The sequence below is a fragment of the Crocodylus porosus genome, unplaced genomic scaffold, assembly GCF_001723895.1.
Source record: "Crocodylus porosus isolate Cpor-Errol unplaced genomic scaffold, CroPor_comp1, whole genome shotgun sequence".
In the NCBI taxonomy this organism is placed as follows: Eukaryota; Metazoa; Chordata; order Crocodylia; family Crocodylidae; genus Crocodylus; species Crocodylus porosus.
In genome coordinates, this window is record NW_017728886.1 from 33,366,878 (window position 1) to 33,385,496 (window position 18,619).

The following is an 18,619-nucleotide window of genomic DNA, read 5'->3' on the forward strand; positions in this document are numbered from 1 at the left end:
TGCCATGGGAGGTGGTTCAAGCACCTACATTGAACACCTTCAAGAGTAAATTGGATGCTTATCTTGCTGGGATTCTGTGATCCCAGCTGACTGGGCGGGGGGCTTCGGGCGGGGGGCTGGACTCGATGATCTTCTGAGGTCCCTTCCAGCCCTAATGTCTATGAAATCTATGAAATCAAGTATCCAGATCTAAACCTGTCCTTTTTTGATTCAAATCCAACCAAAACCTAGCAAACCTGCCTGTCTTGCAGGTAATGGAGATCTTTGAAGATCAGTTGATATTATGAAATTTCCTTCTGTTTAGGACAGAAATTCCAGGAAAATAACTGAAGTAGTACAGTATTGCCAACTCTTATAAGTAATATAAAGCTCAGAATCAGAGTGATGACTAAACTGGATTTACCTTCAAATCAAAAATTCTATATCCTATTTTAAACTTCATGCTAACTCACCTCAGAACAGTATGTACTTGGTTGATATTTATTCAGCATAAAATCCTTCACAAGAAAGATTTTATATTATAAACTTTTTGCAAAATGACATATATCTAGATAACCATGAGCACATGGTTTTAGTCTCTGTTGTGCACCAAATATATATACATTTAAATGTTTAAGCTATTTCTTCTCCAACAGTCACAGCTGTAGCTTGTTAGCAACAACTTGAAAGGACATGGTTAGTAAACACTATTTATTTTGTCTTGTCTGTCCTATTGTATTAAATTTAATTGTTTAGGGTTGTTGTTAGGATGCTAAACAAGAATTAACACTATTTTCAGTTTTTTATATTATATCTATGCAGCATGAGTTTGTAAAACTATTAATAGATCCAGTAGGAACAAGGTTTTAATTGTACTGTAGGTGGATTGTTAGTATTAAAGAAGCAAAACAAGGAGGATTTGCAGCCTGGGAAAACCCTGCAGAAGAGAAGGGTCTGCAGGAGTCTTACCCATACCAGGAACTCTCAAACAGTCCAAGCTGCACTGCTGTTGTTGCTGCCACCACCAGCACTAGTACCACCAGCACTTCATGCTCTACCTGCCCTGGGTTTTTCTCTTAACACAGCAGTACCTGGGTATCCATGTACTGGCTGCTGCAAGAGCAATGCCATAGAGCTGTTCTTGCTGCTGGGGCATGAACTTCATGGAGGTGGGGGACAATTTTGGTGCCCCTTTTTCTGAACGTATGCACAACATGCTATGGGCTTGGAAACAGAGTGAGAAATATAGTCATTTTAGCCATAACACTTGCACATTGTTTATAGGTTCAAGGCACAACTGTGGCTATTGGAACTTAAAAAAAATCCCCAACTGACAGTCAGTACAAAAGAAAGAGCCTAAAACTCACAGGAAAACTATTAGCTTTGTTCATGTTAGCTTTGTTCACACCTGCCTTTCACAATGGCTAGGTACAGACATTCAAAAAACCCAAGATGGAATTAATCCAAGTTATGCAGTTTTCTGTAAGTGTGTCATTTAGCTTGGTAGGGAACAGAATGCACATGCACCCTTTGGTGGGGAGGGGAGGGGAAGGGAGAGGGGTGGGGGTGCAAATCTTAGGCCAGGTTCTGCCATTTTTAAATCAGTCTGTGTGTGCTGAACTTCTGTTAGGGGTATAGACTGGTTTTGTATGCCAAACTTCTGTTACAGGTATAGGCTGGTTTCCAGGTTACTTATCACTTGCAGGTAAAAATGTAATGTCTGTACTTGTCCAATGTGTTTATGAACTAAACTGAATTTGAAACCATCAAGTTTTTTAAAATCTTCTTTGGGTTTTCTAAAACTCTGTTTCATGTTCACTTGCAACCTAGGTTAATTTGAACATATTGTTTGCCAACTTTTGCGTGAATCTCACCTAATGTTTGGGTTTGTTTCTGAAAAAGATTGCAAGGCCTCAGTCCTATAAAGACTACATCACATTCCCATGTGTGAATTTATGTATGTGATAAACTTTGCAGGGTTAGAGCCTGAAGTGAGCGACACTTGATTTAATCATAACACTTCTGTGCAATTCTTTTATCTGTTTAGATATAGGAGAGTAGCAAATAATTTGATTTAATGACTTGCCACACATTTGTAATAGCCAATTAAGTACCTTAAAATATTGGGTGCATGTTTGCTATTTGAAGACAATAGCTGAAATATACCAGGGCAGGATTGGATGATGCTTTAACTCATCAGCTTTAACCTTTGCAGACATAGGATGAAGGAGATCACATAAAGAAGGAAGCATAACTTTTAGAACATGCTGTGGATAGTCAGTCTGTCTCAAATCCTTGCCTAGCTTACCCTGAAGCAACCATCAAACATATGGTGCTATGCAGATGGATTGTGACGCTGCTTTTCTCTGGAATGCAGGTGGGTGTTTTCAGTACTTTTAAACATTTTATTTCAAAGTCCCATTTGAAATGTTAATGAATAAGTTTGTTTCAGTGTTGAAATAAAAAACCAAGAGGATAAAAGTACCAAGTATTAGACTGAAGTCTAATTAGATAACTTGGGTTATTAACTTTTATTACAAGGTGTCAGGGACTGAGTGATATGCTGAGCTATGGATCCCCCAGGCACCTTCTCTACATATTTCAGTATATTATTCAATCCCACATTTACATATAATGCATTTTATATCTTTTGCACTTGACGTTCAAGTCCATCATTGCTTTAAGTCTGTAAGGTAATAGATATAAATACCAGACATATTTTCTTAGAAAGGAGAGTAGTCATTAAGTGCTCCAACATAAGTACATTTTCCAGAGGGATTTTCCTGTTTTTAAGAAAGTTCACAGCATCTTTAGATACTACTGAGTATCTCTTTGAGAGTTTATAGAGATACTTCTGGTGAATACTTGATTTTTCTTTCTATTCAGTGCAGCAGGATGCATTGACTAGTGTATGTGTTCAAAAACATACAATTATTCAGGGATCTTCTTTTCTTTCTCTGAGTTATATGCCCCAGCCTCTACATTATTTCATTGAAACTTTGGTTATGAAGTTTCTATAAAAATGTGATGAAAATGTTGCTTATGTCCTCATTCCTTTTTTCCACAAAAGATGGGGCCTGGCTAATGATCACTAGAGCAAGGACTGCAGTACAGAAGTGTCACACTGCAATATTTGTATATACTGATCCCCCAGCCATCATTTTGGTATGTTCTCTTCTAATATTTCTGGATGCGTGAAGTCATAAATCTTTGCCACCTTATGGTCCCTGCATGCTGTTCATTGAAGTTCTGTGCCATTGGATGCCTGTCCTGTGTTGCTTTTTTCTAGCTCCACCTCGTTCCATCTCTCTTTAAACTGTCCTGTCAAACAAGACACAAGCTTGGATGGCATGCCTTCATTTCCCCTCTATGCTTTTTCATTTGCTGATGAAGAACAGCTGAGCTACAGTTACTAAATTGTTTTCTCTGGTTCTGTGGGAATTCTCAGTCTTTCTGTTATAAATTAGGGGATCATCTGCATCTTTTTAAAATATAATCTGTCAATGTTTACCAGTGTGAGGCACTTAATGCTGGCTGTTCTAAACAGAGTCTGTCTGAAGTTGTATCAGTACATGTAGTTCTCAAGATGTGCTATCTTTGTCATCAGGTGTCATGTATAGATTCTAGTTTGTTTCATTGTCAAAGTTTGAACTAAGGTAGCTGCTGGGGTGGCTAGTTTATGACCCTGGCAAATTGTTACATCATTAAAAAAAGATTTCATATACTTGATCAGACTACAGCCCCTTTGAAATTTTTTTGGTTGGAAATTGTTTTTCAATGGAAGTTAACATTTTATTCTCTCATTCAGATATGGCTCTAAAGTCCACATTCACAAATGTATTTAATCAACTGGATTAAAGTGTGTAAATCTGAAGCTGAGATCCTCCTAGCCTCTGCTTAGCTAAAATCCTAGAGATGCTAAAAGCCGATAGGTATCTTCAATTTTGGTATTAAAGTTCCAAGTGCACCACAATGATGAGTCTCCATCATTGGAAGTGTTCAAGACGAGGTTGGGCAAGGACCGGGCAGGGACAATCTAGGTATAGCTGTACCTATACTTTACTTCCCATGCTTGTGGGCTTTGCTAGTTGCCATGTGGGGTGGGGAATAATTTTTTTTCCCTTCCTGTTGCTGGTTTTCATTGGCACCCTTTCATTTGTGAGAGATAATGGATATGGCAGCCTATGGCATGGATGGTTTGCGGTGTCTTATGTGACTGAATAGTCCAATCCCATTGCTCTGTTAGGGTTTTTTTCCACCTTCCTCAGATAAATTGGATGTTGGCTGCAGCCAAGGCTGGGGATTTTGAGTGGGGTGTGCCAGTGCTTCTGTTGCAAGATAAACCTATAGGGCATCTGTCTATACATGTAATGGACCACTGCTCTGATGCGTGCTAATTGAATCTGCTTAGAGTCTGTTGGAGTGTGCTTATTGGCATGCTCCAGCAGCCTCCCTGTCACATGTATTCAACATCCCAGAGTTTCAAAATGGTGGCAGGGGCTGTTTAACTAAAGCTTCTTGAATCACCTTTAGTTAAAGAACCCCTGCTGCCATTTTAAAGCGTGAGCTGCTGAATAGGCATAATGCTGTGGGTGTTTTAATTAGAGCAGCTTTGAGTGTTGACACTGCATGCACCCTGAGACCTGTTGTAATTAAAGCACCTTCCCCACCACCCTGGAGCATGTGTATAGATGCCTGATACAGAGTAGAGTGTCTTGCTCCTCTGCTCAGGGTCAGACTGATCACCAGGAAGGAAAGAGCAGGAAGGGATTTTACACCATAACCAGATTGGTACAGAGTGTCAGGGAGTTTGCCTTCTTCTGTTGTGCAGGGGCAGGCAATTATTTTGACTGAAACCACTTACCAAGTTTTGGCAAGCTGTCAAGGGTAGCCCCACACCTTGACAGGTACCCCGCCCCCTGATTGCCACCGTGTGACTGGAAGTCCCACTCCCTGACCCCCTGACTTCTGCCACCAGAAGTCCCTCCTCTTAGTCCTGGAAGTACCTCTTTCAGCAAGAGGTTTTGCCATCTTGGAACCAGAAAAATACCAAATTATAGTCTAAAAAGTGAACAATTAAAACATTAATTAATTCTGATTTAAAAAAATATTTTTGTCCTGGTTTGCGTATGTTTGTGTAGTGTACATAGAGATGATTGTATATAATAGCTTAAAATGAAGTCTTACTTTTGAATATTGTGGTGGGGGTGGGCATAAGATTGTGGGGGGCTGTGGGTGTGTGGGTATGTGGGGTGTGGGGGGAAAGGTGTGGGGGTATGTGGGTGTATGGTGAGGGAGCATGTGGGTATGGGTGTAGATATGTGGTGTATACATGTGTATGGGATTTGTGTGGGGTTGTGTGAAGGGGAGGGTGGCTCAGGTGTATGAGGGGGTAGTGGTGTGGGGGTCTACATGTAGGGCAGTGCGAGGGGGTGAGTGGGTGCATGTGTATGGTGTGGTGTGCTTGTGGAACTCACGCTATGAACACACACACACACACACAGAGTCCTTCCTCCCCCCCCCCACACACATTGTGGTACCAGCACGGGCCCATGCTTCCACTGTTCCACTTTGAAAAGTAGCCAGGAGCAGAAAAAATATTTTCTAAGTTTTTTAGGGCCCCTGCGGGTGGAATAAAATGGACTGGTGGGTTGGATCCAGCCCGTGGGCCGTATTTTGCCAACTCCTGCTGTACTGGGAAGTGTGGCCCTCTTTGGATCTCTTGTATATTTTAACAACCCTTGCAGCAGGAAGACAGTGGCTACCATTGTCCCCCTACCTTACCTGTGGAAAGTTAGGGTGTTATGCCATATGGTTGTGTCAGGGTTGACTGTATAGTTTTATTAATAGGCTAGACTAGGGCAGTCAATGATCAGGCCCACAGTAATGGTGGAGTACCTGGCATGTGCAACAGTCCTGGAGCAGTCTCATGATGCTCTGGGGCCATGCTGCATGCAGCAGTTGCTGTCAAATTGCATAGCATAGCCCTGTGACAGTACCTTTGGGGCCACACAGTGCAGTCTAATGGTGGCAGTGGCTCTGAGGCTGTGCAGCAAACTCTTGGAGTGGCCAGAGCAGGACTGGACTGCACACAGCACCCACTCTGGCCACCCCAGGACGTGCACTGGAATACAGAGTTGGTCTGTGGGTCCAGTCCAGCCTGCAGACTGCCTTTGCACCACTCACTGGCCTGTGAGGCTGGATGAGTTTGACACCCCTATCTTATACAACAGATTTGTATACAATGGTTTGGATAAGGCTGGTCCTGTCTCAGGCAGTATCTAGATGACCCCTTTGTAGTAGATGACCTCTTAAAGTTCCCTTCCAGATGTACATTTCTATGATTTCATGCCCAGAAATACCTTACTTTTGATAGGTGCCGAGTTGTTTCAGGGTTTCCCTGGGTCACATGGTCCTCCATTGGGAACCTCGTGGGAGGGCCCAGGCTGTGCTGGGTTTAGCACCCAGCCAGCTGCAGCCCAGGCCTCTGCCCATGAAACTGGAAGATCTAGGTTTGAGCCCCAGGGGTGCTGACAATAATGGTGCCATGTCCTCTTGTGGGTAATGGCCTAAAGTCTCATTAATAATCCTTGCTCAGTTCTTCCTTGAATTCAGTGAATGTTTTACCTGAGGAAAGTCCTCAAGAATTAAACTGAAAATATTCAAACAAGCAAGCAATGCAAGTTGATGGTCCACTACATACATACATATTGGTAAGATCATCAGTTCATGCAAAACAATACAGCTCAATACAAACAGTAAAGTTCCACCAATCTATACCAGATTCAGGATGTCATCCATTTGATTTTCATCTTGGGTTCAAATTGCAAGGTTTTTTCTTAGATCTGAAACTAATCTAATCCTAGAAATTTGTGAGCATGGGTTTGAGTAAACACTAAGAAAGGAGTTCAGCTCCCAAGCCCTTGTAATTTAAGATAATATGCTCGTTCAGAAAAGGTCATAATTAAAGTTCATATTCCTTTTGGCTTCTCAGTGTAATGTAATTAAGAGGCTTATTTGTATTTCAGTATTTTTATGTGTGCTGTTTCTCTTTCAATGTAAGCCATTTCTTTCTTCTTTTCAGAATAATTAATTAACCCAGAAACAGCTAACTTTCTTTCTTCTGTGGTGTCAGCTTAATGGTGGTGAAATGATTCTTATAACATCAATGAGCTTTGGGAATCTCCTGGATGGAAGTTGCCCTGTAAGTAAGGTTCTCATTCCCATGCTAGCTTATTTCAGAAGAAATCAGATAACTGACCAGTCTGCTAATCAAAGATTGGTTATATCTATATTTGGTTAAGAAGAGAGGGTTCATAATGTGGCATGTTTTTGTTGCATAGTGGCAGGATCCATTCTTTATTTGGGATGTACCACAAGAGATTATAATTATTTTTGTTATTTTTTTAACTTAGGTCTGCTGATATTTTTACAATAGCATTTAATGTATTAAAACATGATTAGTTACTACTGTAATTCATCGTGAATAAGTAGTGTCATTAAATGTTTTACTCCCTTTTGTGATGTTTGGTATTTTTTTAAAATTGTATCAACATTTATTTTCTGGAGTTTATAACTTGGCCATAAAATCGGTGTAGGCTGAAACTTAGCAAACATGATTTAGTCTGGGAACCCCAAAGGGCAGAAGTGTGGGATGAATTTTAATAAAAAACATTCATATATTTATTGTGAAGTCAAAAAAGTGCCAAGACATAATTAGCATTTAATTGTTCCAGAAGCATTTTTACACTCCCATGGTTCAATTTATAATTAAAATTTTATTGGGATTATTAAAAAGGTAATCTACAGTACAGGATCCATGCAAAATATTGCACCCAAAATTCCAATTGACTTCATGTAGATATTGGGAATTCCAAGGTTCATTGGCTCAGTTCAAAGATTCATAAGAGACCTATGCAGTAGTGCTTTGAGGGCATTGTGATGAAGCACCTACACATGTTGTGTTCTACAACACCTCAGTATAACTGAAAACATCATCCAACTTAAGAACTTTTCCTACAAAATTAACTTAATTTTTTCCTGTGGCTTGAAAGCATTCCATTGACTTTTTTGCATTATTGTATTTCATTTTTTCCACGCATCTACTCTTGTGATATTGCCAGCCAACTGAAAGCATACAATACAAGAATATGTTCCTGTAAGATTTCTGGCCCAAATTTACTTGCTCAAGAGTACAGTTGGTATCCAGCTTGATTGTTAAGATCAATAATAATTTGAAGAAACAAACACATTTTTTATGTGCCTGTCCAAGCCCAATTTCAGATCCTTTCAGTATTTATATATGTTTATCCACACTGAAAATCTCACCAGGATAGAATGATCAAAACAAACTGAAGATATGAGACACCCACTGTACGACCACCCATCAGCACACAAATTACTGAAGTCCTTGCCACCAGGTGCTGATGAACCATGGCAAAGGTGGCAATGTCCCAACTGCCTGTGTACCAGAATTGGACACTCCAAGGGACTAATGAAGAATTGGGACTATACCATTGGTTCAAGCACCTGTGGCATAGAACATCAGACTATGCAACACCTGCTGCAACTTCTACTACTTGAAGGCACATATACAATGAAAGATCTCAGAGAGTACAATAAATGAGCACAAGCAGACATAACAAAATGGTTAAATGTGGTGTAGAAACACAAAAAGAAGGAGATCCCCACTGAATATGGACTGAATATAAAGCAGATATTGTGCAAAAGATCCACAAATCAGTGTTTCAAGATATGGTGCATAAAGAGAGAGAATTTCTCTGGCCTGAATGAAAAGGTCCCACATAGCAACATTTACTATTTCTTAATCTTCGCTGCTGTTAATTCTTCACATTAATAGCATTTTTACTAAAGCTGCTCAGGTTGGAGGCTCAGGATTTAAACCCTGAAATTATTAATTCAGTCAGGAAAACATTTGTGGCAAAGGACTGTGTAAAAGTTTGTTCTTTATGGTCATCATATAAAGTTTGGTGAAGCTTTTTGAACAATATACAGCAAGTAGAACCTATGTAGAGAGGGATTTTAGGCACATAGTGAACTGTAGTGTTAAAGCATAAGCACTATTTTCTGGCATTTGTTTAGCAATGACTTTTGTAGCTGCTGTCCTGGGCTACACTACAATATTTAATTGTGGCTGAAGTGTGTTTTAATACCTCATAGCAGAATAATTAACCTTGTATTACTTTTGGGATAATAAAATATAAATGAAAAAATTCTCTTAAAAACATTATTGAGGCCCATAACATTTTAATGACTTAATAAGCATTATCTTGCTTTACAGACATAGAGCAACAAATAAGCATGTGTTTCCAGGACTGGCAAGCAGTGTGAGTTGCACAGAATGGGTGTGTACAGATGAGTCTGGATATTTGTTTCCCTGGGGACAAGTAGCAGTGGTACACCTGGTGCTGCTGCTCCTTGTCCCCAGGTAACACCCGTGCTACACATGGTCTGGTATGCGGCAGGTTACCCTGGGTGGGTTATGGGAGGCTGGGACCAGTGCTGTGCTGGACCCAGGATCCTGGGGGCTTTCCTATGGCTGCAGCTGCGACAGGAAGCCTGGCTGGCAGCCAGAGTGTGGCTCTGGATGGCCAGGCTCTGGTTTTGGGCAGTGCATGTTGTCACCATGTTCATTGCACCGGTTTTTATTGGCATGGGTATTTTTGACTCTGGAATCTCCCAGGGTATAAAATCCCCCCACCCTTGCTGCAATGTAGCAGCAAGGGGAATACCTGCAGTGTGTAGTGCCACAGATGAGTCTGCAGCATCACAAACTGTATATCTGCATTTGGAACTCTGGAACAATTCATTCACTCACCAACATTGCTATAGAGTTGGTGAGTAGACAGGATATCCTTTATATAGGCCTTGTACAGACATTCAGTTTCTCCCAGTAAGAGTTATTGCTCTCCAGAAGAAACTGTGAATGTACAGTTTTTCAGGCTTTTTCTCCCTGAGTAAAAATGGCTACTCCAGGAGAAAAATAATCTGGCAACAACCAGGGTTAAATCACTCCCAGGAGAATTTCTGCTGGGAAAGCAAATGTCTGTACATGCTGTGGCTTCCCTCAGAAGAGAACAAACACCTCTAGCAGTCCTCCCCTCCCCCTTCTGGGAGACAGTGTCACTTGCTGGACTCTGCTGCTTCAGCAAAGAGCAGAACATGCCCCCTTCACAATCCCTACATTATGCTACAGGGAGACGCAGATTGACCATGAGCAGTCTGGGTTAACCAATCAAAGCTGCCTTATGCACTGCTGCTCTCTGTCACCAGGCAGATTAAGGGCATCTATACAGCACTCTGAGATGTGTGCAAAGGTTGCCCCCTCCCCTCCCACCGGGTTGCACAGTGTCAGAACTATAAGCTTTCTACTCTTCAGCATCTCAGCATGTGAATGTCTGTACATGAGGCTCTGGGCAAGTATCTCTACCATGAAAGCAAACCTGGGACAGTGCTCCCAGATTATTGGAATGTATGTATGCAGTCATAGAGTAAGAATATGTGCTTACTGTGCTCACTTTCCCAAATTTGGATGCCCGAATAAGTACTAGGGAAAGGGAGAAAAGAGACAGGATGCATATTAAAAAATTATTTGAACTGTAGTTTACACTGAAGTGCAGTAAGAGATACTGTTACTTCATTCCCTATCTAGCCTGAAAATGAGATGCACTCAGTGTGAAATTCTGCAGAGACTGAAGTAACCGCATACAAAATATAAGTGGGTAGATACAATTGTGCTTTGAATGCAAAATAAATTTATCAGACTAAGTTACCCAACATACATATATCTAGCTTCTTCCTTCCTGGGTGTGTGTATACATGCATTTACTCTGGCCTAGATTTACTTTGGTGTAAACTAATCTGGAGTGAGCATTTTTGGGCAGGCATCTATCTACACATGGAGGATTAGGGAGCAGATTTGCACCCAGTTTCCTGCAGCAGGCCTCCACTGTCACCAGAGGGAGCTCTAGGCTGCCCATGGGTGCTTACTCCCGATTAGTTTACACCCAGGGGCTGGCAAGGAGCACCAGGCCAGGAGACAGTATTCTGGCTCCAGAGGGCTGCCTGCTCCTGGGGAGGGGACAAGGTCCCCCCATCCCAGCAGCAGGGAGCTCCTAGCTTTGGCTCCCCAAATGGGGGAAGGGGATTTGGAAAGAGCTGCAGATGAGGGGCAGGCCCCAGCCCTCTGCCCTCATCTGCCAGTGGGGCAGGTAGCAGTTAGCTCACTACTAGTTGCCCCACCAGCAGCTTGGGGAAGGGGGCTGGGATCTACCCCATCCCTGCAGCTCTTTAAAAGCACTGTGCCTCAATCACCTGATTGGGCGATGGGGCTGGGACCTGTCCCGGACCAGGACACTTCCCAGTCCCTGCCCTGCATGCCAGGTGGAGGCTGGGAAGCTTGTGCCTCCATCCAGCTCTGTGATCCTAGAGCTGGGGAGAGGGAGGTGGGGAAAGGCTGGGGGACTTGTTCCCCACCCATCTCTGTGAGTGTGGAACTGAGCAGGGAACACACTCCCCAGCCTGTTCCCCCCCAGCTATGTGCTTGCAGAGCTAGACAAGGAACAGTTTCCCCTGTCTCTGCCAGAGGGGAGCTCCCACTGCTGGTTCCATGACTATGGGGCCAGTGCTGGGAGAGCCTTATCTCCCAAGCTGAGACTCACAACTGCAAAGCTGAGGCTGGAAGATAACGGTCTCCCAGCCCAAGCCCCATGACTGCAGAGCTCAGGCTGGGAGATAAGCATCTCCCCCCAGCCTGAGCCCTGTGACCTAGGAGCTTGGGCTGGGAGATAAGAATCTCCCAGCATCGGCCCTGTGGTAACAGAGCCAGCACTGGGAGATAAGAGACTCCCAGGCCCCATCTTCCTGATCATGATAATGGAGTCGGGGGGGGCAGGGGGACATTATCCCCACTCAGGCCCCAGTGTTGGACCCCACCTCGGCAGCTGTCAGCTCCTGGGGTAGGGAGCAGTCTCCCACCCCCTGGTGGATGGCTGAGCAAGAGCAGATTTTGCTTGATCACTATAGCGCTGTTACTAATCTCATGTAAATTTGCTACTTGTATTTGCAGGTAACAAATTTACTCAGGATTAGGGAGGTTATGCTATGCTAACTTCGCTATGCTAATGTGAAGTTAAGCGTTTCATGGAAACGCACCCCCTGAGAACTAAATCCAGACCCTAGTATGTGCTATCAGAGTTACATAATGGTGTAAGGTTACATAATGGTTACGTAAGCTAGTGCCTTATGTTTGAGATCAAGCCTTATGTTTGGTACCCCCAACAGGTTGTGCTAGAGACAACAACCACAAGATGGTAAAGAACAAAATTTAAGGACAAGAATAAATGGGAATATACAAAGACTGATTTAGGTCATGAATCTCCTTCGTATTCATTTCCTACTTCTTAACATATTACGTGGAAAAGAAGCAAATAACTCACTTCTCTAAGAGTGCCTATAGCAAATTCCTACAGAATTTAATAGGGCTTAATCCAATACAGATTTGAAGTAATTCAATAGAGATCTACAGAAATTACTTGAAAAACACATAAAATTTAATAGACAAGGATATCCCTTTGGGTAGGTTGTTCACCAATCTCATAAATTTTGGTATTAGGAATATAATATGAATATTTAACTACAGAGTTTGAATATAATGATGAACATAATGTGACTAATACAGATTAGTTCAAAAAAGCCTACGGAGATTATCATTACTTATAAAGTTCTGTAGACTTTTACCGTAAAGGAAGAGTAATTTCTTGTCTCCATGTCACAGTGGGCTAAAAAATGAATATAGGGTTTACATTATTTTTGGTAGTCTAGGGCTTTGCTGCATGGAAATAATAAGCCTAATATATACAATTAGTTATTACAAAATTCCTGTCCAATCTTATGTGCAGGTTTGGAACAAAAAAAATAGCATGTGGGGTATGGCTGCACTTGAGAGGAAAGAAGCCAATACAGGAACATGCAAGCCCTATTTTTCAGAATGTTGTAGAGAGCAGAGATAAAATAAGTGACTTTGAAAAAACATTTTAAGAGAAGCCCAAATAGGAAGGCACATCCTTGACTGTGGGGGATTGCCAAGTGATAGCACCTAGACAGAAAATAGTTTAGTACAGCTAGAATTAGTATGTAAAGTAATATATCTGTTTCTGAATGATCTGAGTTGTCCTAGAGAAGTACTAATGATGGACTGTTACTGAAAAGTACAGCTGGTTGAATGGTCAAAAAACATGTAGTTTTCTCAGCATCAAAATATTTTCTGAAATGTGTCCATTTCAGCTAAACACTTGAGGAAAAAGCTTTTGGAAAGATTCCAAATTGAAATAGGGTATTTCATTTTGTTCCAGCTTTATTGTTTTGCTCTGATTTTGATGTGGAAAAAAATCCATTTTGTATGTCAGTCTTGTCAAAAGATAGGTCTGTGACAAATTGCCCTGTGTGTTCCTTCAAGGGGAAGTGTCCTTTGGTTCAAAGTGGCTCAGTTCACCTACCTGAAGTCACAGTGCCAGCAGGACCTCTCTGTCACTGGCTGGGCTCAGTCTTTGGGATGGGAGCTGCATCACTGTGGGACCTTTGCTTTTGGCAGAAGGCAGCAGGGTCCTAGCAACACACCAACACAGCTATTGGCTGTTGCTGGAAAGCAGGAGGTATTTACTGTTTTCACCTTATGAAGATGCCCCTTATTCCTCATTCATTAGATGAAAAGAAGCAGTAGGAATTCAGGCCAGAGTTCTGTGATCCCAGACAGACAAAGGAAAATATATCTCTTTACTTCTAACACAGCTCACCTATACCATGTTGTCCCAGCCTGAACAGAGCCTGCATCTGAGACCTATATTGGTGGAAATGGCAGCTCTCAGGGCAAAACTGCTCTGATGGGGCATGTTCCGATGTGCATGGACTTTTGGTTCCCCAGGGGTAAGTAGCAGCTATGCACCTTGTGCTGCTGCTTCTTGTCCCTGGGGAAAGCCTGTGCCACGTGTGCTTTGGTGCATGGCAACTTGCCATGGGTACCCCAGTAGCCGTACTTGGGACCCTGGGGGGCACCTGGGGCTGCAGCAATGGTGATATTTTCCATGTGGAGCCTGGCTGGCAGTGGAGTATGGCTCTGGGTGGGCTGGCTCCACTTTTCAGCTATCCAGGGGTCAAAAACCCTGCAGAAAAAAATCCCCAGAGCAGCACACACTCAGCCAGTGTGTCCTTGTGGTGCAGAGAACATGAGACTGTGCAGTATATTGTGCTGCAAACGGATTTACTGCGCTCATGTGGACATGCCCATGGAGTGTACCTCTACAGAATAAAAGTACGGGGAAAGTAACAAGAGACCAGCTGATCTGGAGGCTGAAGGAGAAGGTGTTTTGGGAATATTGTACACCAAATCCCTAGAGGTGAAGGGAAGAAATCAGTTTCTTGGGATAAGCAGGTGACAGCAGAATCCATATTGTCCATGACAGGCAGCTCCACTGTTGAGGAGCCCAGATGGGGTCAGTGTCTGGCACTGACTGCATAGAGACCTGCATGGAAGTCACTGTGTTGAATTAATTCATGAGGTGTTTGTGTGTTTCTAAAGGAGAAGTGGGCAGATTTTGGTTCTCTCATACAGTAATGGTAGCCTGCCTATAAATCAATAATAGAACTTTTGGATAAAATTTCTCAAGTGCTGTTTTAGAGAATGGTGTCTGAAATAAAGAGAATTTAAAATGAGAAATTAATTTCAGAATGTTTTTTTAGACCGTCCTATAAGGTAGTGATGATCATGATCAAAGCAGGAAGAGAAAAAGATGATAAACCATAGTTGTATGGTAGGTGTCAGTAATATAACCCTCACATAAGTATGAGGTGTGGCTGGCAAACAACACAGGGTACTAGTAAAGTAAAGCGGTGATTTTTATGGGCCCAGGTTATCACATATCGCAGGGCCTGAATTGGCAGCATGGATATCAAAATTGCCATTAACTTTTAACAACTTTTAGAAAATACATCAAGCAAATTTAAGGAGGTAAAGTGAAGGGTTATACTTATTTAAGTTTCTTTTTCCTTCTCCCCATATGTGAGGCAAAAGCATCTTTTTGTTATCAGGCCTGGAAGTGCTTTTTGCTTCCACTGCTCTTGACTGGCTGCATCTGTCTGCTGCATTTGGCCGCTTATCCTTCCTTGAGAAATGCTTTCAGATGTTGTAGCTTAGTAAGGGGCCCTTGCTGCCATCACTTCCTCATCCCCTTTATCTCTGTCATTTCATAGGTTCCAATAAGGGTTGGATAGGTGATGAGGGTCAATATGAAAAAAAGAGAAATAAATGAATAAGATGATATATATATATCACCCTTGTTGGAACCTTCCTCTTATTGACTGAAAATGGAAATAAAAATGTGAAAATGGACCCTCCTCTGCATCATAAAAAGCTGGGTTTTTTTTACATGAACACAAGAAAACACTTTTTTATTTCATTGAACAAAATATTTGAGATTTCAACTTTTCATCTCCTCTGTCACAAGCAAAATTTCAAAATCTCAAAATGCTTCAGTGGACTGAAATTCCATTTTCTAGTCAGCTCTACTTACAAGCTGGTTCTCCTTTCCCTGAATGAGAGCCTGATATTTGAAATAAATAACATTATTTCCCTTTTTGAGTGGCCATTGGAATTTCTTCCGTGTGGAGTGAAAATTTCACTTGGCTAGTTAGCAGTTGGAGATTAAGTGTGAAGGAAGGTAAAGCACATAAAACATATCCGTTAAAGGGAAAGGGAGTTAGAGATGACATTTTTTTTTCTTCATTCCAAGTTCAGTTTCAGGCTTTAGTGATGTATACTGGTAGTAGGATCAATTACTGAACTTCCATTCTGAATTAAGCCCCTAGCTTCTCTATTCCAGCCTAACATCTCTGACACTATCTAACACTATATGTTTCAAAGAAAGATGCTTCCATTCTAAATGGTTCAGTGCAAGAAACCTTGCAATAGCAATGTATTGAATAATAAACACTCCTAACTGCTAATATGTAGCGACTAGATTAAGACCTATCATATGAAATCTTATATTCGTTATTTTTTTAGCATAAATGGACATAACTCTGTAGGCTGTTGCCTACGAAAGATTATACTTGTCTGAGACAAGTTGTCTCAAAGATGCACCCTGCCCTGCCTTCTGCTTGAACATTCCTGTTACCCGTATACATGACTAACGGATTCTTTCATTAATGGGGTTGTCAAAATTGGAAATGTCTATTATCTAATTTATAATCTTTGTTTCACCAGTCATCGTATGTTTGCCTTCTATGTAAAAGAAGCTATTCCAGTAAAATTAATGGCTTCTATCATGAATGAACAATATTTTGAGGTGTTTGTGGAATGCCATGCATATTTTCTTGAATTTATTTTATTGAAATGCCATGTGTGGTATCTACGTACAGGTAGCCTAAACCTGTGTTTAGCATTATCATTATTATGTCTGTGTGAATTGTGGTATTTGGTATGAATATAATTTTTTTTTTTGACCAAGGCTGCTAGTAGGGCAATCATTAACTTAAGTGTTCCTCAAGAATTAGAATGACTTAGAATTAGCATCTAACATGGACATGTTTAATGGATAGTCAAATAGATCCTTGTGGACATGGTCTGAGGCACATGACCTGTTGTGCCCTTCCAGCTGATGACAAATTTACATTTAAGAGGAGACTGCACGAACGACATCTGGTTATTCAGAGAAGGGCATTTTTCACAGTGGAGAAATTCAATGAAAGGTATTATTTTTAAGATGTTAGATTAGTAATTCTTGGTCTGAAAGGATGTAAATATTCAGCTGGTCATAAATAGATCAGAAAATTTGGTCTGGCAAGCAGATGCATCTTTTGGGGGCAGGAAGTTATATGCGTGCAACAGACTGCCAAGAGAAGTTGCAGGCCGCCCTGACAGGAAGACCAGAAAAAGCAGTTGCTTTCTAACTTGTTGAACTAAAGGAGCGCTTTATTTTTAATGCTCAGAGCTAAGATGGAGAGATAAGGTAATGTTATGACTCTATTTTTGTTTGTTCATCTCTGTTGGTATCTCAACATACAGTTACTGATTCCTTGATTGCTCTTGTTCATAATATATATCTTTTTGTTATTTTTAGTAACTTAAGGATATGTGTGACTTCAGAGCATACTGGAGCATTAGACCATACTGGTGTTGCCCTGAGGGGTCAGGCCAACACTCAGGATCTCAATATTGCACTGTTAGACAGGAGGGTGTAGTGTACAATTGCACATATACAAACATACAAATCAATTAGGTGCATACATACATACTACCAGCTGAGGCACATACACATCCAAACCAGCCTAGGCATACTTATCACTAATTCAAGCACATAGACTATACACCCCAAAAGTTAGATCACTAATTCGTATATCATGCACACAATGCCATATATAATACACACGCAAACTAGCAACTCAGATACACACATATCCAAAATAACCAGTCTAGGTTCATGCACACCTATCACCAGTTTAAGCCCATACACGCTACACACACCAAATTTAGACAGAATCAGTTACCAACACCTGCGCATCCAGTACACCTACATGGATTACTAATTCATATACCACACACACACAATGATATCTATCTATGTGTATTCACTAATTCACACACATACCACCCACCTATGCATACACACAGGTGAGTTCCTAAGTTGGGTGTTGTGATGTGTGTGTATGTATGTATGTATGTGTTTGGTGTACTTGGGATACCTGGGGAAAGGTTAAGGTAAGAAAATAGAAGTGTAGGGAATGAAAGTTGCTGGGAGTGAAAGTTACCAGGACTGGGATTAGATTCAGTAGACTAGAGGGGCCTGGGCTGAAGAACTGATGCTCGGAGATAACTTTAGGTTAATTGATCTTAATTGATTAAAAGACAATGCCCAAAGCCTACAGAACAGGGGAGCGATGTTGGCACAGAAGCTGGGACTGGAGCCAGAGCTATGGGGGAGCTGAAAAGGTAGGTGGGGAGAGGGAATTTGGGACTAAGGGAAAGTGTGGGTGTTAAAGAGGGGCTCTGGGTGTGGGGAGCCAGAGGATGACTCTGGGGCAGCTAGAGAAGCTGCAGGGAGTGGCATTAGGTGCTGCGAGCTGGAGAAAGGCTCCAGCTGCTGGAGAAAACTGCAGGACAGCCACGAGGAACTGGGAAGCTGTGGGGCAGGGGATGACTACAGAAGGTGCAGGGGAAGCCTGAAAACAGAGAGACAGACAGCAAAAAAATCACAGGAATAGCAGCAGAAGAGACTGAAAGGTGGCAGGGCCGTGGGAAAGCGGAGAAAGGCAGCAGAAAATCACAGGGAAAAGGCAGAAGATGGCACGGGAGGCTGAAAGGCAGCAGGGACAGCATGAAAACAAGGAGAGGCTGCAAGGTGGCAGAAAAGGGGAGATGGAATTGGGAGGAGATCGGGAAACTAGTGGGGGCGGCGGGCTGGAGCTGAGAGAGAGAGAATGAGGCTGGAATTTAAGATAGGGAAAGGGACTGGGATCCAGTAAAACATGACCCAGCTTGAGGTTGCAAATGACAGTGGTTTTATTGAACAGGGGAGATGGTGACACAATATCTTATTGGTTCCCTTGCACCCGCACCCCCCCCCCC